The following is a 22,731-nucleotide window of genomic DNA, read 5'->3' as shown; positions in this document are numbered from 1 at the left end:
TGCGTTCAAGAACTACAATGCCCGGAGAAAGATTCAGCGGCTGCTTCGCCTCGTTGCAAGAGGAACAAACAATTGAGCCCATCCCCCCCACCCAGACGATTTCACAAACTAATTGCCTATTATGTGGCCCGTCAGGGGGAAATAGGAGTGTTTTTCCTGGTTTTGGCTCTTTTCCTTTGTCACATATTAGAAAACATCCTAAGGCAGATTCCCCATGCAGGAATTTGTATTTGAACTTGGCTCTCTTAAGCAACACAGAACACTTGAAACTGAACACTTCAAGGATCACACAATAGCATATTCATGATATTTACAGTAACAAGAGAAACTTGGAAAATGCTTGTTTGGTGTTAATATGGAAAAAAAAAAGTCTGAGAACTGTTGAAAATATATATTAAACTAAACGTCATAGACATGCAAGCTCTTGTGCTTAAGAGAATGGGACTAAATCACATGTCTCACACTGCCTGTTGTCCAAGTGAATCTGAAATGTTTCACCTTTCAAATTATTAGACAAAGGTGCTTATGAACTAATATGATAACTGTAATAGTTTGGAATATGCTGGCCTCTTTCTACTACCTTGCAACTCTACTGACAATAAAGAAATATGATTATTCAGCAAGCACGGTACTTGTTTCATTGTAATTCATCACATGGTTATGATCAAAGCGCTGGGTGTCAACCTGAGTTTGACAAACTCAGTTACATGTTGTCTGTATGCTGATGTGAAACTGGAACAAAAGAGCTGAAAAAGCCACTGATGTGAAATGTCAAGGTAAGTTAACTGTAAATTTTAGCTGTGAGTCAGTGCTGTACTGTAGTTTGAAGACAGATGTACATTTTCTGCAATTATTCACAGCTGTGTGAGCATATTTGTGGAAAATGCATCATAGTGAAAAGGGATGGAATGAAGGAACGTGAAATGATGTACAGATCATGATTCAATTATCCCCGCTAACCCCGTCTAAATGAATACCACAAAAACACCGCGTAAAAAGTCCATCCTCTTTTCACATGGTGCACAGTCATTGGTGAGTAACAATATTTGTCACCACTGAGATCATATTCCCTTTACAGCAAGCAAATATTCAACTTTTGAAGAAAGAATGAACCCTGAACTGTTATGAACCACACGTTTTTTTTTTACTGAGTATTTTATTACTCATGTACTTATTAAATCAAAGAAGGCGAACCACCCACATCACTCACCATGATCCCGAATCTCCTGGGAGCTACTTCATGTCATGTGGGCGAGTGAACAGAGAGATACTATACTGGCAAATATAATATAAATATAAATTTAAGACTACCCTGATTAAGGTATTCATGTATGTTTTGATTTTCTGGTTGAGCTGTTATTTGGAGAATTAAAGGTTAGGCTTTCAAGGGTCCAAATCAGAATTTCTTTAGCAAACAGCTTTTTGTGCTAATAATCTATAGTCAATCAATCAATAGTCAAGAGGAGAAAAGTCAGATGCATTTGGTTTTTCACTAAAAGAAAGTCTAGGTTACCTGAAACTGCTCAGAACAGACTTGAGTCTAAATGGTTTTATACAAAATATTGACGTGAGTGACTTACTGATTACATGTGTAGTCCAGCTACTGGAAACAGAAGCTCAGCAGACAGACACCCACAATTACCAATAGGCCCAACTATGTCACTCCAGCAATACTTCTAGTATTTACTAGTACAGCTTAAATCTACAGTCGTGTTAAAAAGAAACTGCACCCTCTTCCAGTTCTAATGTATTATGTATTAAACTATCGTTATTTATTTTAAGTTACACCCCAATGCAGAATTTGGAAAATTAAGTACAGTCCACTTTTTACAGCAACAACTTAAAGTAAGTTGAAATAATAACTTTATCAGTCTCAGACTTCAAGTGGAGGAATTTTGTCCCACTCTTCTTTACAACGTTGCTACAGCTCATCAGGATTTGTGGATAATCTTTATACACAGCTCTCTTATGGTCCAATTTGTGGCTGTTGCCACAAATTGATTTTCTTTTTCTTTTCTTTTTTTTTACCATTCTGTTGTAGATTAGCTGCTGTGCTTGGGATCATTTTCCTGTTGCATGACCTAATTTGGGCCAAGCTTTAGCCGTCAAACAGACAGCCCTAGTTTTGAGTCTAAAATTATCTTGTATACAGGAGTTGATGGCTGATTCAGTGACTGCATGTTTCCCATGTCCTGTGACTGCAAAAGAAGCCCTCCACCATCATGCCCAAGGTGTATACATTCCTTGTAACATGACTGTATTTATCCTAAATTCTTTAGTGCAGCGGCCCCCAACTGGTACCGGTCCGTGTGTCGCTTGGTACCGGGCCGCAAGAGTTGAGGCTTGGGTGTGAAATTTTTATCGTTAACTCGGTCTTTTCCCATGTTGTATTTGTGTGTCTTATTTTGAAAGAAATATTTACGCGTTACCATAGCGACCAGAGAGGATTAAGGGGCAGAGAGGAGGATGTTACTTTCAATGTTGTTGGCCCATTTTCAGGAGGTCGCTGCTAATAAAGTTACACAATTACACAATCAATTCATGTTTATTATTATATTTACAAAATACCACAGTTTTTGTCATGGTCGTATCATTTTATTTTGTTGTTTTATATCCGCGACACCTTAAAGGCCGGTCTGTGAAAATACTGTCTGACATTAAACCGGTCCGTGGCCCAAAAAAGGTTGGGGACCGCTGCTTTAGTGAACTACTCCCAACTGTCTGCCACTCTGTTGTTTGCTAGTTTAGCATTAGCATAATGCTACAGATGCCTTATTGTCTATTTTGTTTTTTTTATCTTGAGAAAAATATAGCCTCACTCAAATAATCAGGAAGTAAAAGATGGTACCTATCAAATCAAGTCTCATATGCATTTCAGCAAAACAGTTCATTGGTTCAAGAATATGAATTACTAACATTACTTCTAACCTTAGTGGATGTAGGTTATGAAACCATTTGTTTCCATTACATTGTGTAGGACAAGGATGGCTTTCCTCCTTGCTCCTTAGAGAAATTCATGATATTAATTTAACCTGTTCTAAATATTAGAAATGGTGGGCAGCTGCAGAACCAGCTCCTGATATCAGCCAGTGCCTTGGTCAAGGACACAATGATGAGGAAAAAATTGGCCAGGATTTAGAGCAGGTTATGGAGCTGAATGTGAATGTGCAATCTTCCTCAAGCAGTGGGAACATGTGTGTGCAACCTGAGGCAATACTTTACATAGTGTATTCTGCAAAGCTGTATGTATTAGAGCTGTGTTTCTTGAATATTACATGACTCTGGAGGTAGTTTTAGGGCCATCCAATATATCAGAATTCGCTAAAGTGTACTGGTAATTTGGGTGCTATCTTTTTTCTTTCTTTTTTTTGATAATCTGGAAGTGTTTTTAATTTTTCGACACCAGTTGTTAACTATATGTTATAGCAGAATAGGAGAGTCAGAGGATGAAGCCTTATCAGGCATTATTTAGACTGAGTCACCAATGTTACTGAGAGGCTCACGCACGTGTCATGAGGAATGAAAATGAAACTGCTGAATCGAAATATTAATACAGAGCAAAATACTGAGTGAGTGAGAAATTTCCCCAATGGTTAAAAATAACTTTGTTGTATGAAGAATAAAGATGAGTTCTGAGAGGATTATCAATACAGTGCTGAAACTGATTGTCTAAGAGATTACAGCCTAACAGAGAACAGAAGAGTATGGGGGATGAAAATACCCAAATTTCCAGAATAATTTAGACAAAAAGGATGAAAGGCAGACTGAGGTACTGAAATGGAGGCTCAACTGCACTTATATACTGTAGAATATGGACCAATGGAGACAGAGATGACGGTATACTGGGTAAAAATGCTGTAGATGAAAGGCCCGAGCCAAGAACTGACATGAAATTTGCAGCTCCCAATCATTTTTCCTCTTAAAAAATATCAGAATAATTCATCAGAAAAATATGCTGCATGACAGATATCACAGTAAAAAGAGAAAATGCATTCAGCATGTTTACTTTTTTCAAATACATTGATTTTAAATCATTCTAAAATGAACATTTTCTACAGAAGTAGCATTGTGTAATATTGGCCACCATAGTCCAGCAATTACTACAAAGCATCTGCTGCTCATAGATCTAATTAGACTCACACCAATACCAATGGAGCAACTTGAGGCTCAGTGGCTTGACCGAGGACCAAGAGGGAGGAGTTGGAGATCTTTTTAGCTTAGTTGGTCTGGCAATATTTTTATTTTGTGTTTTTTTTAATGTGTATAACCACTGAGATACAAATTTTGTCATCAAGTTTGTCTACCTTGTTTAAAGGGTTTGGGCCAGTTTATTCTGAGCAGTAACTGTTGACACAACACAGTCTTATGGATGATTGCTTGCTATCACCCATCCAAGTCTAATATTCAATCACTTTTTAGCTTTGTGTTGCTCTCCAACATCAGTTAAGGGAAGTGCAACTATTCTCTAGCTAGCCACTAAGTTTGACAGACGTTCAGTTGATGCTGGACAGGTAGCATCTAGTAAGGGTATAAGACCTGCAAAATGACAGATGAGAGCAGTGAGAAGAAGCTAAAATAGTAAAGTTGGAGCTTTAAGCAATCTGCTTTTTTGTTAGTAGATTTATCATTATGCTAATGATGCTGCTCAAAGTCAGCCGACGGGGGATTACTGTTGGATTTAAGGCATTTGTCTTGGTAGCAGCTGGCTGTGATATTTTTCAGTAATAATAAAAGTCATACAGTTACAAATTAAACACTTTTGCTTCAATGCTAAATATACAGTCATGGTTTAAAGAAAGTACACCTTCTCTTAATTCTAAAGTTTAACATCCCGTTTTACAGGTTGCTGGTCTGGAGCACTCAGGTGTGTGTTAACACAATGCCAAGGAGGAAAGACAAGAGCAATTATCTTAAAGAAGCAGCTGTTGCTGCCCATCAGTCTGGGGACGATTAAAGGTCTATTTCCAAACAATTTGAAGTTTCCATCATTCTACAGTGTGAAAGATTTTTCACAACTGGAAAACACTCAAGATAGTTAAAAATTTTCCCAGGAGCGTACGTCCCAAACCCCGTTGTTTAACTGAGGTTTGTATAATTTTAGAACCTGGTCTTTTTGTTCTGTACTTATACAGTATGTAAAACCTTGGACTTGAAAGTGGACTTACTTTCTTTTACCATAAGTGTAGAAAAGGCAAATATAGAATGTTAAAGAGAATTGTCAACACATCGGTGGACTACCCAACACACACAAGGTGAAAGCTGTCCTGTACATACAGGATCATCTGCTTGTTGTATGCAGAGATAAAGAGATAAAGGCACAAGTCTATGTCTAATAAAACACACAAGTGGGCATACCTATACACAGACTCAAGCCATTACAACCAAATAGTTGATAAAGCCAAATATATACACATGGATATACACATGACACAAACATGCACCTTGTTCATTGTATCACACACACTATGTATACAATACAATCTTTATTTATAGAGCACATTTAAAAACCAGCGGTATACCAAGTGCTTAACATAAAAGACAGAAAAGTAACATGAGTATTATACTATATTATTATAGTATTATATTATACCCCATAATGTCAAAGCACTTTCTGAACTGTACACTTGCTCTTACCGCAACTGATTAAATGTTCAAGGTCACACTGCTGCCTTCAACTGAGGTCATTTTAAACTGTTTCAGTGAACAACTAACATTAGTTTTTCTAGAGAAGATTATATTCACAGAGTTTCAGTGTCAAGTTATTTAATTTCCTTCTTACTGGGTTTATTTGTAACCAGCACTTGGTGTTACGAAAAGGAAAAAAAAAATTGAGTGAAGAGGTCATTTATTGCAACAATGGAGCCGAGGCAGGAGAGGCATGGTCTAGCATCAGGCACACCATTCGCTCCGTGCCACGTTCTCCATTATCTGTGACTTTTCTCACATACTCATACTTCAGTATCTCCTCATCGGTGAAATTGCTTTTAAAGGAATGGTGAAAAGAAATGTTTCACTCTGGTTATTCCAGGGTGGAAAAAAAAGGAAACTCCAGCTGTGGCCAATCTTATGTTTCCATTGACTCCACAGAAAGTGGCAAGATGCTATCCCCTCACCAGGATGATAAGAACTGGGCAAAATTCAATTACATCTCAGTGAAATGTGAAGATTTTTTTTAAAAACCAGAATGGGAGTCACTCTATGTCAGTATGGGCTTTCACATTTATTCTTTTCTCCAGCTGTGGTCTTCTTTGGAGATGATGTGGGCTGTTACTGAGTGGCCAGACTGATTGGCAATGTCAAAGCAGGTCTATGTCGAAATGGGCTTAGCAGGCTCCTAGAGAAACAAACTAATGATGCGTTTTATGACCAGGTGGGCTGAAAGAGTCTCCACATACTAACAATGCCTGGAACATTAAAGACTCATGCCACATTAGCGCCACCTATGAGTCAGTAGCACTTTTTTCAGCTTCGTATTTGTCCTTTTATTTGAGGTCTATTAAACCATATCTTGATAAAAAGGGAAAATCTGTGAAGACTGGCACCACTGGTCTGAAGTAACGCATGATGACCACCCATCACCTCTTCCAAGCAAAGCTAGAACTGACAGGGTATGACAGTCTGACATGCACACTGCAAAGATGACTCAACCCCCACCCTTCCCCCTTCCCACCAAAAATAAATCAAATAAATAAATAAAGAGCATCACTGAAGTCATGGTAACAGCTGCATTGTGCACAAAAGCATGACTAAATGTTGCCTTCTTTCATTTCCTTTCATCAGAAATGAATGGTCTGAAGGTGGTTCACATATTATAAATTAATGGGGAAAGACAAAAGCCAATTTTAAGCTCATACATCTTTCACATAAAGTCTTATCTTACCCAGCTGCTCAATATTTTCTATACTGATCACAGACAAGTGAAACGGAAAAGCAAAGCCCATTCAAATAAGATATTATCTCTCTGGAAAGAAGTACCTACATCATTAAATCTCACTATTCCTTCCAGCTCATTCTCAAAACTAAACCACGGGCCTTCACTCCCACTCACTTTCCTCGTCATCCCCGTCTCTCATTACACGGAGCGAGGTGACAGCAGAGCGAGGTAGCCTTGTCAGCAGTTTTCCGTGTCCTCTCCTCTTCCTCTACCACCTCCTCTTCTCCTCTCTTTTTCTTGTTGATCTACCGTCGTGAGGCTGTCGGCTAGCTGTCGAGGACAAGGACTCTACCCGGTGATGTATGCTGAAAGTGACAGAGTCACCCACATGTGGGGTACCTAAAGTCATTTCACAGAGCATCGTGGTGAACAACCTCCACTCTGTTAGATCACTACATTGTTTAGTGTTTGTGTGAACAGGAGCGAAAGCCAAATATAACACATTTTGCCATTTTTTTCTTTTAGCACCTGACTCTTCTGATCATGTAGTTATTTGGAAGAACCCAACAATCCCAGATGTGCAATGTGCCACATACGCCGAGACACAATCAAGGATGGGTAAGTGCTGGGCTTTAAGATTTAGGTGTCAGAGGCTTAGTAGCAGTTGAAAACTGCTGTCTGTGTTTTAAAGTATAGATTTTTTTTTAATAGAGGACTCACTGGCTGAAATGAAAAAATAAAACCAATTCTATAAAATCTAATGTCAGGCTTACAAAGCCACAAGAAAAACAACAGTAGCATGGGATAGCATTACATAAGGCAGATGAGTATAAGAAATAGTTAACAATAGGTTAGCTCAGCACAGCTAGCTAAAACAGAGAGAAAGCGGTAGCTATTAACACTTTAGACAGTCCTCTGAAAAAGTATTTGCCCCCCTTTGCATGCTTGTAACACACAGGCATATTAGATCACCAGGCAGATTTTAAAATTAAATAAATGTTAAAATACAAATTTAATTTTAAAAAAAAGCTGCGCGACCCTGTCTCTCTCCCACCCCTCACTAGCTACAGTCAACGGGACCTTTTGAATCAAGAAATCACTTAAATAGAACCTACAAGATAAAGTGAAGCAGGCTAGAAAGTCTGAAAAAAACATGCCAGGTTTTTTTCTATCTACACAAATTGTTAAGTGGCAAAATCAACAGGGCGCAAAAATTTACAAGCAGGTGACTCTTAGATGTATTTATTATTAGATGTATTTATTTATTAACTTATGAATTTATTTAAGCAACTGTCTATATTGGAAGTTGACTTTTAATAAATTTGCAATAATTACATTTAATTTAGATCATCTTTTTTAAAAACACATGTCTCTAAACCAAAGGTGGCAATACCACACATTCAGACATAGCAGTAGATGATGTTTTTAAATGTCTATTTTTTATTAATAAGTACTATATGCACTTTCTGTTTCCATGCACAGCCATTAAAAATCTAATTGGCTTCTAAATATATATATATATATATATTTATTTATTTTTAACTTTCTTTGACCCTCTAGACCAGCTCTCCCCACATTACATCAATATCTTGCAAGTCTAGAAAAGCAACTGTTGGACAGAAAAACATCAAATGAGTGGTAAATATTTTGGTTTTCTAATATATTCCTAATCTTCAGTGTATTCAGGAATCATACTTTAGACCAACCTGCTTTACCTCTCGTTTGATTTGCGCTTTAGCTTGGGGAAATTGTTTTTTTTTTGCTGATCTTTTCTATCTTCTGCTATTAGACTTGTACTATGCTGTTGTCCTCAAAGGAATTCCAGTAGTACTTGGTGTTGACTCCAGTAAATTCTACAAGACCTGCTGTTTAAATTCCCGCCCTCTCGGATCATCATCTGCTATTCATCTTATTGTTCCGTCCTCACACCTTATTACTATGGGGAACAGAGCTTTCAGTCGCTCTGCTCCCTGGCTCTGAATATTGACTCCCTTTGCGTATTTAAGACACAGCTCGAAACACATCTGTTTAAACTAGTTTATTCGCTTCAGTGCTGATTTTATCTGTTGTCAAGCTCTGTTTTGCAATTTAACTTATTTTATGTATTTTATGACTATTGTTCCTTTATTAATTTTGTTCTTTGTAAGGTGACCTTGGGTTTCTGAAAGGCGCCCTCAAATAAAATGCATTATTAATATTATTATTATTAAATAAATACAAACAACAACAGTTTGGTCTGCATTTCACGAAAGATCATATCCCACAAACTTAATTTAGAGGTACCACACTGTCTGAAATTTGTTTTGTGTCTAAATCATTCTGCAGATCATTTCAAATGTATATAGACATTGTAATAAAATGAAAAGAATGAATTCATTTTACATGTATAGAGAAGACATTTAGAATGAAACGTTATTGGCCATGTTTGCATGGTCCTTTTTTAAAAATGCTTTCATGACATTATTGTGAGTTCTGCGGCAGTCAGGGCTTTCGAGGCTGATGAGCGGGACAACTGAATGTCAACTCCGGGGACACTGGGGAGGGAACCTGAGTTAGTGTGTGAGGTTAAGAGATACTGACCTCAACAAACAGCTTGGGCATCCGCAGCTGTATGTTCTTGAAAGGCGCTGAGCTATCAAGTGATCACCATGAGTTGGATCAGGTGGCGAGGGAGGATGCCAAACAGACCTGGCACACCCAAACGTATAGTGAGGGTGAACTGGGGACGCATGGCAGAGGCCCTGGTTCAGGAGGTCTACAACAGCATTCTGATGGAGGCATTGAGTCAGGATGGATGTCCTGCACCTCTATAGCTGAGGCTGCTGCAAGGAGCTGTGGCCGCAAGGTGGTTGGTGCCCGACATGGTAGTAATTCCATAAGGGAGGCATCAAGCTAAAGGAGGAGTCCTTTGGGCTTGGTTAGCCATCAGGTGATGGACAGTATTATATTTTAGACAGTATAAAAAAGTTTGATATACAGTACTCATTTAACAAAAACTAAATTGAATATGAATTAGCGCTTTGACTGCGAAAATATTGTTTTCTTTTGTGTAATAAGTGAACATATATGCAAGACAGGGTAGTGTCCAAAGTTCCCTATTGCTAGCAAGTCTGATAGCAAGCTGCATCAGCAACTGTGTTTAGTTTAGATGTTCTCTCAGTGTTTTTGTGGATTCTCTCCACGCACTTCGACAGGGACATGCATTTCTATATAACTGGTAATTCTAACTGGTGTGTATGAATGATTCTGTGTGTGTGTGTGTGTGTGTGTGTGTGTGTGTGTGTACCGAGGGTCAGGGTGAACCCTGCCTCTTGCCCTTTGACAACCCTATGACATATGGGCTGCAGCTTCCCCTTGCAATCTTTAATTGGATGGATTGGTGGAGTTTATGGATCAATAAACTGTAGTGGTACAATGCAAAGACACACATACTTGCAGACTAGCAATAAATAACAGACTAACAAATGGTAGAACCTCATTTACTGAAACTGAAGCACTAACTTCCAAGACAGGCTATACTTCACAGTAGGTCATATTATTTGTCAGGTTATTTACTTTAAATGTTCTGAAAGTCACCAGCATGGCAAGGAGGTCTCGTTCTGTGAATTTAATTAGAGTAGGTGAGTCTTACAGGACATCCAAAAGGGGAAAAAATCATGATGAATACTTAATGATGTAAAGTTGGGAATTTTAACATGGAGTCTTTGGGGATTGATCAACTTTGGACCCTGCCTCGAGTGGGCATTAGGGGAACTGCCATTTTTGGAACTTTAAATTTCACAGTAATTAATTAGGAAGGAGTTCGGAGAGCACATTCCTCCATTAATACCTATGCCCTATTTTGTCATTTTAGATAAAGTGATCCATACTTGCATTATGGGTTTTTCCTATGCTTATGTTTCACCTTCCCAATGCGTTTCATGAAAATTAGCTGGGTAGTCTTGTTGACAGACAAAATGACACTACAGGCAGCAGTTAAAAAAATACCTCTGCCATGGCTTGCCCTTTGACTGAGGAAAATAAGTAAGCATAATAATGTCATACCAAGTATGAAGTCAAGATTTAACAACAGGCCACCTCACTGATCATGGAATTTTGGAGCTCTGTGCTTACAAATCACTTTGCTCATAATACAACCTTTGGTAGTGGCTAACAGACATTCTGGCTATAGTTGCCTAGGTAACCATCTAATATATATAAAACACCAGATCATATGTCAATCAAGTGTCTCACTTTCCAACTTACAGTAGTTTTAATGACTCACTAATTAAAGAAAGAATTTCCTAAAAATATTACTAAGTTAGAATCAGTTTTACTCATAACTTATTACCAACTAACTATATTTACTAGCTATCTATTATCACTTCAATATGTCACTAGATTGTCTTTTATTCTGAATTTCCTTCGCTAATCTCATCCTTCCATTTCCGACCTGGCGGTTCTCAGTCAAAAATATTTACCAACCTGACACATGATTCAAACCAATCCCACATCAAATTCACACATTAAAATCAGAAATATTCAAAACCAACATTGAAAAGTATGGTGACATTAGAATAATACTAATGCTATTTCCAACAGCTTCTTGTTTTTACTTAAGCTAATTTAAATTAACAATTTAATATACCCAATTAGTAAAATCAGGTTCTTCATTTCCATATGAAGAACCTGATTTAAGATACTACTCATACTACTACTACTACTACCAAGTTAGAACAACGCTCACATTCTTAAAACATCTTAGTACTGTAGTACCTGACATGTGCTGCGGGAAGAAGCAGATTGTTAATCTGAGCTGACAGAGATAAACAGCCCACACTCTGTCCTCTCATTTACCTCTGGAGCAGATGGGCAGGGCAAATGAAGGTGCCAGATGTCTGCTTTTTGGAAATTTGGCAGGGTTTTTTTTGTTTGTTTTTTGGGGGTTTTTTTGCACAGTAAGGCAAGACGTTTACATTAACTATAAGTTAAAAAGTGATGGCCACTGGACTCAAATTTAAACTTTATAGTTTGATAGACGGAGCAAGGATTGCTATATGTGGGAAGGTGGTGGTTAAAAAATATAGGCAGATGGCCAAAAACTAAAAGGTCAGGACAAAATGTGCAGCCAGCATGTGGACAGGCAGATGTCTCTGACTGGCAGACCGTCTGCTCCTCATCAGCACCCCCTGCTGTCCAGGGGAGAAATGCTTTGTCCATTTGGGGAGCTGCAGACAATTTAGAGGGACAGCTACATGCAGAGATCAGATAATTATCCTTGGATATTGTGCTCCCTTTTATATCCAGTCAGTGCACACTGTCTCTTGCATGCACAAACAATCACCTACTCGCAATGTGCATTTCATCACAGCACCGTCAGACTGTTGACCTGTCTGTAAAATAGAACTATGGACATTCTGAGACCGCTCAAATGATCAACACTAATAGGAGAAAGGAACAAAAGGAAAGCATTAGTGCTGCCAGAGCACATCGTGTGGATCTGTGTGCTTGCAGGTGTGTGTAAGGGGATTTGTAAGATAGTGGGAAAAAGAGGGCTACTAAGTTTCACAAGCCTATGTATCATAAAGCTCTGGCATTGTACTCAAAATCTTTATTATCGAAAGTTATAGGATGGGGTTCAAGAATACCGCATCCATCTGAGGTGCATGTGAATCAATAATCTGTATTCCGTTTGAGAACCAAAGGCACCATAATCGAAATAGAAATTCAGCTCATAATGACTCTCTCGTTTTTTCTCAGAAAAATGGAAAACATTAAGGAAAATGTATATTTATTGTGTTATTTCCCTGCGGTGACTCTGCCAGCACAGAATGGTTATTCCTGCATAACAAGTCATCCTGCGGCATATTTTAGTAGATATTATGGCAGTTGCTGTGCCTCCAGAGAAGTGTGAGCCAGTTTCTAGAAATGACCAGAGCCATTGCAAACATGTGTCATAGAGTGGTAAAGTATGATCAAATCAGGAAGGGTTGGATAGCCCTTTATTAGGTATTTTCTTTGTTTGTTTACTTTTTCACATTCCACTTATATAGAAAATCAAAAATGAATGTTGCATTTGTGACGGATTACAGAAGAATTTTCAGCAAAATGAAGCACTGGCTCTGCAGCAGAAACATGATCTATTTATCAAACAGCATTATGATTTCCTGCTTAGGATGTGTGTTATTTGTAGCAGCTTGAGGTTCTCTCAGTTGCTGAGTTTAGGAGAAAAAGGGGCCTCATTTACTCACAGTGCGTACACAATTATTTTTTAACATAATAACAATGATTATATTTTTTACTAATGTCATTATTATTATTTCTTATATGTACAGTTTTCCAAAACACCATCAATCACAAAATGCTAAGAATTATATTAAAAGATTAATAATTAAATTCCATCTTATCTCATCTTAAATTCTGTATATCATTTAGATTTTTACAAAAAATGGCACATCATGGCTGGATTTCATCACTTACACTCTTTTCTTGTTCTTTGTGGTGAGTTTCTCATCTAACGCTGACAAATCAAGTGCTCCTGGTTCTTTTCCTTGTAATCTGTTAGTATTTTTCATATCAGCTTTGATAGTTTTCATGTCTTTTTTTACTTGAGTCACACTGACTGTCTTAGGGGAAACAATATCCAAAAACTCTGTTAGTTTAGTCTTCCTCTTTGGACACAGTTGTTTCAGTTTCTTAAGGAAACAGTGTGCAGATTTAATAAATCCAATGCTACATTTGCATTTTTTGTGTGGGGTAAGAACATTTCCATGCACATATTAGTAAATGAGGTCCAGTGTCTTTTTGGAACAAGACAAAATAAAAAAAATAGGCCATTTAGAAACTGGTTTACTATAAGAACCCAAAACTACAAAAAGAGTATCACAATGGAATGCAGTCAAAAAGATGATCATATATTCATGTGACATCTTTATCCGAGAAGTAACTGTTACCAAATATATACAGTATACAGTAAAATAGACTAAACACATTTTTACCTAAACCCTTTCCTCTTGGCAAATCTTCAGTTAGCTGACATCATTATGACATCATTCGAGTGGTAAATTGACTCAACTTGACTCAACAGTTTTAAAAGACGGAGCTGCACTCCAAATGACCTGTAAACTAACTTTCATTATCTACTGTCTTTTATTTCAGAGTGCCTCTTTAAAAGTGTCAATCCGCTGCATTACTGTCAGCATTCTGGCTTTCACAGCAGTTTGTATGCACCAGGGAAGATCTAAGGACCCGGCCTTGACATTTACACAACGGCTGAAAGTTAAAAGATTGCTGATACACACTGAGATGCAAACATTTCAAAGCTCAGGCACACACACAAACACACGCAGGCGCTGGGTGCATGAAAGATCCTGCAGCAACTTCATCAAAATGTTGTGGTTTTATTAAATCACCTCTGCAATAAAACCTTCCACTTGCCTCACAATGCTGAGATAAGCAGCAAAACCAAGAGAAAAGAGGAGGAGAAACTCTCAGATCAGAAGAATCCATGAGTACCTACAGGCTGACACGACACTGTGCACGAATGCACCATGCAAAGTCTAAGAGTCTTCTTTCTGTGTGCTTGTGTATATTAAATGAGACAAAAAAAAGTGCACAACATCTCTGATCATGCAGCTGAGCAAGAAGAGATCTGGTGTCTTAGCTGTTTTGCATTAAGCAGGCCTTAGGGTAAAAATAAATTAGTCGGAGCATCACTTTAATTAGAAATTACTCCAAGCACTCGCACTCTTTAAAGCTCCTTTCATTCATTTACAATGCTGTATTTCAATTTTCAAGCGAATTTAGGCTGCGCAAGTCCCAGAGGATGTGTTTAAAGAGGAATAAACTGGAACAAAAACCAACAGCTGAATGGATGGACCCTAGAGGATAATGACACTGACAGAGTGCTTCTGATTGGCCAAGAGGCAAAGCCCTTTACCCCAATGGGAAGATGGCAACAGAAAGACAGGAAAATAAAAAGCTAAAGCTTACAACGAGGAAGATTTTTTTTTAAAGGAGGATCAATGCATGTGAATGCTTAGACACTCAGGAGGTATCTGAATGCTAGGCTGTATGTTTCTGGTGTGCCCTCTGTTCCCATGACGACTGCCGACAAGGTCACTTTCGCTAGCCGAGGCAACGCAGTAGCCCAGCCATGGCAGGCAACACAGAAAGAGACAGAGGCAGAAGAAGGGGAGGACAAATATTAAATTATGGTGTGAAGAGGGTGAAGGAAATTTGATGATTAAGGACACCACGTGTGAAATTTCATTCGCAGGTGCACAGGTGAGACTTGCGCCGCATGTGAGGACAAAAGCATCTGCTGTCTTACACTTTAACGAGTTCAGCCTTGAATAGGTGTGCTGATGAGAGCGTGTGCCCCACTTCCCCCACGCATCTCAAGGCCAAATCCTGAATGCCAAAACTTTTTAACATGCCCCTGAACGTCCTCCAACAAAACAGATCAATCACTGAATGAGATCCCCTGTCTACCTCAATGCATCATGGTCCCTGTATTCCTGCCAGATTCTCTCAACAGATAGAAACTCTATTTGGGTTTCTCCCCAAAGTGGCAAGGCATAACCTGTAGTGTCCTTATTCATGCCGCCTCACCTTTCCATTTGGCAGACAGCAGGACTCCGGTAATTAGTGTAGTTTATTATTAATTCCAGTGATTAATTACAGAAAAAAATATGTCTTGTTGAGATGACACAGCTGTCTTACTTATGCCATGATCTGAGGTGAATTAATTTCCCGCTGAAACACCATAATTCTCCCCAGTGCCATCTTTCGGGGTGTCGGCTTCATCTTAACCACTCGTGGCATTTGTTTTATTAGTGCTGGCGATAAAGGGCATTGGATGGGCAATGACCCAAATGTGTTGTCCTTCTTTTTTATATTTCTGTAAAGTCATATGCTTACAACGTGTGACCCTTCCTCTTCTCTACTTAATCATTCTTTATAACCCATCATAAAAGATAAGGCTGTAAATCCTGATTAGGCTATGGGATTTAAAAAAGGATTGGTTCTAATTTTATCAATAAATCAGACATTTAAATTTTGGATGGTGGAATAGAGATACTGCCCAGCAAAAACCAAAAAAAAAACAAAACCAAACAGCTTCCTTAAATAAACTCTTTTTAATTGTCATCTGTTCATTAAGATGAAACTTCACGAAGAAGCTAACTAATTTGCTCTCTGAAAATTAAATGGCAGATTGTGTAAGCTAATTAGCATTGGATACCTCATTAAGATGTTGGCGTGTGTGTATGTTTGTGCATGTCACTTGTAAGATGCACTGCAGGATAGCTAATTTAAAGGGGCTTTAGATAGTGAGCAATGTGTCAGTCTTCCTGTAAGCACTGTGAAGTGGTGGGGAAAAGCAGTCTGTTTGGCAGCCGAATTGCCAACACGATCACATATCGTGCCAAAAATGTGCGCCGTCACCTGCCAAAGGCTGACTGGTCAGTTTATTTTTAACTCTGGGACCAAAAGAGTGTTTACAAACCTATCAGCATCATGATTATGGTTCCAGCATGACACAACAATGACAGGAAAATTGTGTCTCTTGAGCTGTGCTATTTCTTTTACAAAGACAAAAAGTGACAGCACTCAGATTTAATAAATTGTGCCATATTTTTTGCCCTAAATGGTTTAACTACAGTAAAATGGCTTTATATTGCAAGAATGAAAATTGCATTTTTATGCTAATTGTGGTGAACTGCAATGCATAAATGAAATTTGTTTGATTAAAAACTAAATATTTGCTGTTACCTTTGAATGCTTTTGGGCATTTACTTGAACTGTTATTTTGAAATATTTTACAAGGTTTTAAAAACTCTTCCTTGGAAGTTATAAAGTTGTGGTAATCTCCCCTTGACTTCAGGTCTGGATTCTTTGAGGAGTATGTCATTCTCTTATAATGTCGCTGAAAGAACCTCACCACTTGCAACGCCTACATCTGCAGGTTATTTACATTATTCTCCTTCTCTACAAGGCCAGACAGCGGTATATCAAAGTCATTTTCCATGCCTTTTTAAAGTATTTGGCTTTCTAAGCTTGTTAAGAAAGCAAGAGCCCCCTTGTTTAGATTTACCAGCTTTTTAAGATAAACACAGTCAAAACAGCAGGCGCTTTCAGATTTACCAAAGTGCTCGGTGTGATAAATTTGACCATCTGCAAGCTCTGCTAATGTATTATAGCTGGCTGCATAATTAAAATATGCTTTGAAAAACACATCATTATCATCTCTGATAAAAAAAAAAAAAGAAATATATAGCTATCTTCCAAGTATTAATTCAATTTGTTGCTATAATAGTGTGGCTTTTTAATGATTATTGAAGGATTGTTACGGGAGCAATAGCACAGAACTAATATAGTGCCAAACAGTGCTATACCATATTTCCTCAAATGATAGTTTAGTTTACCACAACAGAATAAGACAATCAGACACATGTTTGAAACAGGCTTTTAACAGAGGCGAGATTTCGTTCCTGTGCTTGACTGCAGAAAATGGTCAACAACATGCAATATAGGCCTGCTCCGATATTATTTCGTTTGCCCTATTAAAGTAACTGCCTACGCTTATTATAACATAACAAGTGACAGCTCACTCATTAAACAGATAAATTAGCTCCCTTGAGATTCTCCACACAATGACTTTATTTTTAACAACAAGCTGGGAATCAATTAACTCACAGTCATCTGTACTAGCATGAAAGGGGAAGGTCATCAAACTGGTGACTCACTGCACTCATGGTGTCACTTCTTTGTTAATCCAACATAATGGAACAACTTATTATGGCAGAACATGTTTAATTTTTCTTTATGGTGAACAAAGTAATATGGAGTATACCTAACAAAGCAAAAGCAGTTCATATTTCAAACTCAACATGAGTAACACTGACTGACACTGACATGTGACATTTTGTGGGAAACATGGTTTGATATAAGAGTTGCATTTATCTTTTCCAACTGATCTGGTCTTTTATGAGGGATGAAAGAAAACAAACAAGGACTAAATGTTGAATGTACTTCAATAGTGTCTCTTATATTTTATATATTTGGTCTTTTCTGTGCGCAGTTTCTATGGTGGCTCTGTGTTTGGTACATCCCTGCTGCATCCGGCTGTCAGTCTGCCAGAAATTGCACAAATGCCTTTATAAGTTCTAGGTGATGATTATAATCAACACTTTCTACCAATTTATTAAGCAGAGCAGAGCCCAGAAAGTTAGTGTACTGTCACTGATCTACTGGTAGTAGCAACACCACCCATGTACAGGCTGACAACAGAACAGAACAGCACTATTGTTAGCACCTTCTGCAAAAAATAAATAAACAAATAAATGAAAAAATAGTTCAGAAGTAAGAGTGCAGATTCCCTGTAACATTTGGAACAAATGATTTTGGATGTGATCCCAAACACTTGAGTAAACTTCACACTGTGGCATCAAAGTGTGAATATAAATGTATGCTCTGGGAGGGGTTTTTAAGAGAAAGTGCATACTGCTTTTTGTTGTGCTTCCATTCAAATCAAACCAAGGCTGCTGACTAGCTGAGATTTCATGATTGGTACGCATTTGTAGTTACAGGCTTAGAGACTCAAATAAAACTCAATCATTGTACACACAGCAAATTCTACCTGCAGCTTGTCCATTGGGGATCTTTCCGAGTGCCATCTTCTGCTGTGCCTTTCTCTGTGCTGCAATATTCTAATAATCATGTTTTCCTTCCATTTATTAGGTTCCCGAGGCCCTGTGTGTTGACTACAGCAATTCTCAGTTCTGCTGTAAAGCAGAAAGTTAAACTTAAGGTACCCTATGGGACTGTAAAAGTATCAACAGTACTCCCGAGTGCAAGTTTAGCACACTCCAGCAAAAGATGGCTCACACTACTAATTGAAAGGCTGTGGCCATCCCTTCCAATCACCCCCTCCAATGACTGATTATATATCTGACTTTGTGACCCCGAATACAGATCACCTATCGTCTCTAAACCCTCTGGGGCCTCCTTAATGCATGGCAAGAGTGACCACACTGTCACAATGAATTTCCAGCCTCCTCAGAGTCCTCATTATACGTGACAGTAAAATCTTCACTTTCCTTTTCAGTTCTCAACTTTCCACTTTCTGCTCATTTAAATTATGCTATATTCACAGCATTGTGAATGCCTGTGTATTCCCTGCTTCCTGGCTAATTAGAAAAAAACTCCTATGGTAAAGACGTGCACAAACCAAGAGCAAACAAAGCTTCAAATCAGTACAATTAGTTCTTATAGAGGCTCATGGTGCTGCCCTTTTCTAAGTTGACCCCTCTGACACAGAGGCTTGAATTACTCAGAGTAGAAAGAGCGGTGCTAATGAAACATCAATGATTGCACTTTGTCAGGTTTAGTGAGTGAACGAAGGCTTCATCCCGAAGCGGGGGCAATGCACAACGAGGCAATGAGTTGTCTTTTTTATATGTTAATGAGGTCTTTTCTGCTGTGAAACCCTTTTATCGCTGAAGACAACTCGCTCTTGTTTCAGTATAGTCTGCACCATTTGCAGTTTGCATCAGATTTCACACTCCTCGTCAGAGTCATAACTCACGACAGACAGACACGGCACAAATATCTTTAGATTAAATGTAATTTGTGATTTTCGATGATCTCTGATGTCATGCATACCATGAATAATCCTCCACAGAATGTCAACTTGTACACCCACTGCTTCACTGCCAATAAGTTCAAGCTGACCTTCTTTGACATAATTGTATTGTTATTAATTTATCAAAAAGCCAAGAAACTCGAAGCTCAAGTAGCCCATAGTTAAACAAACATAATCGACACCGTGAAGAATTAAGGTAGTTCTGAAGGCAAAATAAGGTCCAACCCAGTAGAAATAGGTGTAACTAATGAAGTGGTTGGTGAGTGCATATATGGCATGCTTCACCCTTAAGGATTATAAGTATGGAAAAAAAAACAAGTAAGAAATCCAAGTGTTCAGTACAAGTGACATGGCAGCCTATTTTTAAGGATTTCTTTGCTGATCGCCAATGTTGCATGTTTCCCTGCATTTTATGCATTATGTCTAATCTATGCCATGTGTACCATAGCGAAATACTACTGCAAACATGTATGTTAGGACACACAAGAATAAGTGGTGCTCCTGGCGTTAAATTCAAAATGAGCATCATCATCCTCAAGACAGAGGTAAGTCAAAAATATAAGGATTATCTCCTAAAAGTTTCATGATTTCTGAATTACAGCCTTCCCTGATACAGTTACAAACATATACTCATTAGCCAGTTTATTATTATGTCAAATATCTAATCAACCAATCACACAGCAGCGTCTCGGTGTACTTAGGCAGGTAGGCTTGGACCTGCTCAAGAACAGGGAAGAAAGGTCTTTTAAGTCACTTTGAACATTGCATGGTTTTTGGTAGCAGACGGGTTTCTCTGAGTATCTCAGAAACTGCTGATCGCCTGGGATTTCCCCACCCAATCATTTTTAAAGTCTGGAACTGTCTGAAAAAGAGAAAATATCCAGTAAAGTGGAAGCTATCTATGCAAAAATGCCCTGGTGATGTCAGAGGTCATCCTCCTTTGAGTTGACAGGAAGGCAACAGAAACCCAAATAAACTCTCATTACAACCAAGGTATGCAGAAGAGCATCTCTAAATGTACAACACACCCAATCTAGAAGCAGATGGGCTACAGCAACAGAAGAGCACCTTTGGGATGCGGTGGAATGAGAGATACACATCATGGATGTGCAGCCAGCAATTCTGGACCTACATTGGAATGTTATCCTGTTAATATGGAACGAACTGTCTGAGGAATATTTTCAGAAACTTGTTGAATCTATGCCACGACGAATGTAGTCAGTTCTCAAAGTAAAAAAAAAAGTAACTCTGAATAGCACGGTGTAAAGAAAAACGAGTAAGGAATCAAAGTGTTTGTTGCAAGTGATAGGGCAGTCTGTTATTATGGATGTCTTTGTTGATTAGATGGACAGTGTTGTATATTTTTCTGCATTACATGCATATTAATTAATCCATGATGTGTGTACCAAAGTGAAACGCAGCCACCCACACATGTACATCAGCACACGCCCACGCACACAGACAGGGAGCTATGTTCTGATCACTGCCAAGCCGAAGCATGCAACATGATAAGAACTTCCTTTTTTCACATGAACACAGATGCAAAACATGTGTCGACAAGGAGGCGCACCAGATTCCAACATGGGAAAGACCCTACTGTACACAGAGTATGTGTTATGGCAGTTTTACAAACACACTCAAGACTTCAGTTACATGGTAATATTCATACATGGCTCTTTTGAACTTAGTGTGACCACAGTGAAGAAACAAGCCCGAATGACGTGAGCATGAATGACGATGGATGCAATGAGGCGTGGGTGCCATGTGGAGTTATGTGATGCGATGATGCCGTGTGAGTAAATGATCGACCAATCACTGACAACAATGCGGACATATAGAAATCAACGACAACAGAATACAGCTTTCAAAAACAGATAAGACACAACAAGAAGAAACGAGAAAGGGCAAAACAAAACCACAAGCTGCTTTCCGTGTGGGCCCCAGAGAGTCCTGCTTTGAAGTGGTTTGCTTCAGATACTGGCACAGAGGGGAGGGGGTGTTTTGCAGGGACGGAGGGGTTGACAAGTTAGCAAAGACCTTCTGCTGTGCACTTCGCTTGTACCTTTTGCTAATGGCCCCAAAGCACAAAACAATCACAAAACACAACAGCCCCAAACACCCTCTATCAAGTAAAGTTCAAGCCGGTGAACTTGATCAATTCTGCTCTTTGAATTGCCCCACCCCTCACCAGTTTTAAACCCATGAGAGTCACTCCTGTGAACCTTTAATCCCTTCCAATAGAATCACAGCATGTATTAAATAATAAAGGCTCTGAAGTGACTTTTATAACAAAAGATCCAGTACAAGATGTTGGGTTTCAGTAAGTCGGCAGGCTTTCTGAAGCCCATTTTTCACAGCAAATAAACCTTGTATAATATTCACAACTCTTCCTTCCTCTGCTTCTCAACTACACAGGCCTGAGAGGTATTTAGAGTGTGATTGTGTTGGTCTGCAGCCTTTTGCCACTTACTGTGTCCAGCACTGCAGGGGCTATGATTTGCTATCAATGGGCGTTTGCTTATCTGCTATTTTCTGCCAAGCTCAGACAATGCGGCAAAGCAATTCTGTGACACGTGCAGTCAACAACAAACAAACCATTTTGGGGCGGATGGCTTAATTGCTATTGATGCTCCTTGGCTAGATGAATATCATAATTTTCTTTCACATTCTGGTGGTAGAGTGCACTTGGGGAAAATATAACCAGGAGGCACTGTCAATTTAGCTTGAAAGGGGCCAGATAATACCTTGTCAAAGCCTTTCATTATTTTTTTTGTTCCTACGTGTCTAATTATATATCTTAGAGACTGCCTGTACAACATTAAGTATTGATTATTATGCGTCCTCAAAACTGCCTAGCCAAAATAGTCCCACAAAAGTACAGTCATTACAGCAGCTAATTATTAGTTGCTGTGTTTTTTCATATTTCCCAGGACAGTGGGTGTAAATTACCCCATCAAACTGACTTCAGAGCTTTCAAATTACATGGAAAACGTGATTTAAAATAAAGAGCCTATTTGTAATTTACCACCAGTACTAAGTAATTGCATGGGCTAATCTGTCATAAAAAGATATCATCAGCATTATCATTCTGCTTTGCCGACTAAATCCAATGTAATATTTCCCCAGTTGTTCAGTTTTCGCAAGTACTTGACCATTGTCCAGAAAATGGGATGTTACTGATATAGATCATATTACTGTGTTTCATTGTATTTATCACAGTAGCCTGACAAAC

General features: G+C 38.6%; 1 protein-coding gene across 2 annotated transcripts in view; it reads right to left on the bottom strand.

Annotated features, from left to right (window-relative positions):
* iqsec3a (IQ motif and Sec7 domain ArfGEF 3a) overlaps nt 1–22,731 on the bottom strand; it is a 119,666-nt gene that overhangs the window by 70,908 nt on the left and 26,027 nt on the right. The window lies entirely within an intron of this gene.

Source organism: Neolamprologus brichardi, chromosome 17, assembly GCF_056152115.1.
Source record: "Neolamprologus brichardi isolate AB-2024 chromosome 17, ASM5615211v1, whole genome shotgun sequence".
In the NCBI taxonomy this organism is placed as follows: domain Eukaryota; kingdom Metazoa; phylum Chordata; class Actinopteri; order Cichliformes; family Cichlidae; genus Neolamprologus; species Neolamprologus brichardi.
The sequence above is the reverse complement of the archived record's forward strand: the minus strand, read 5'-3'. Positions and strand labels throughout refer to the sequence as shown.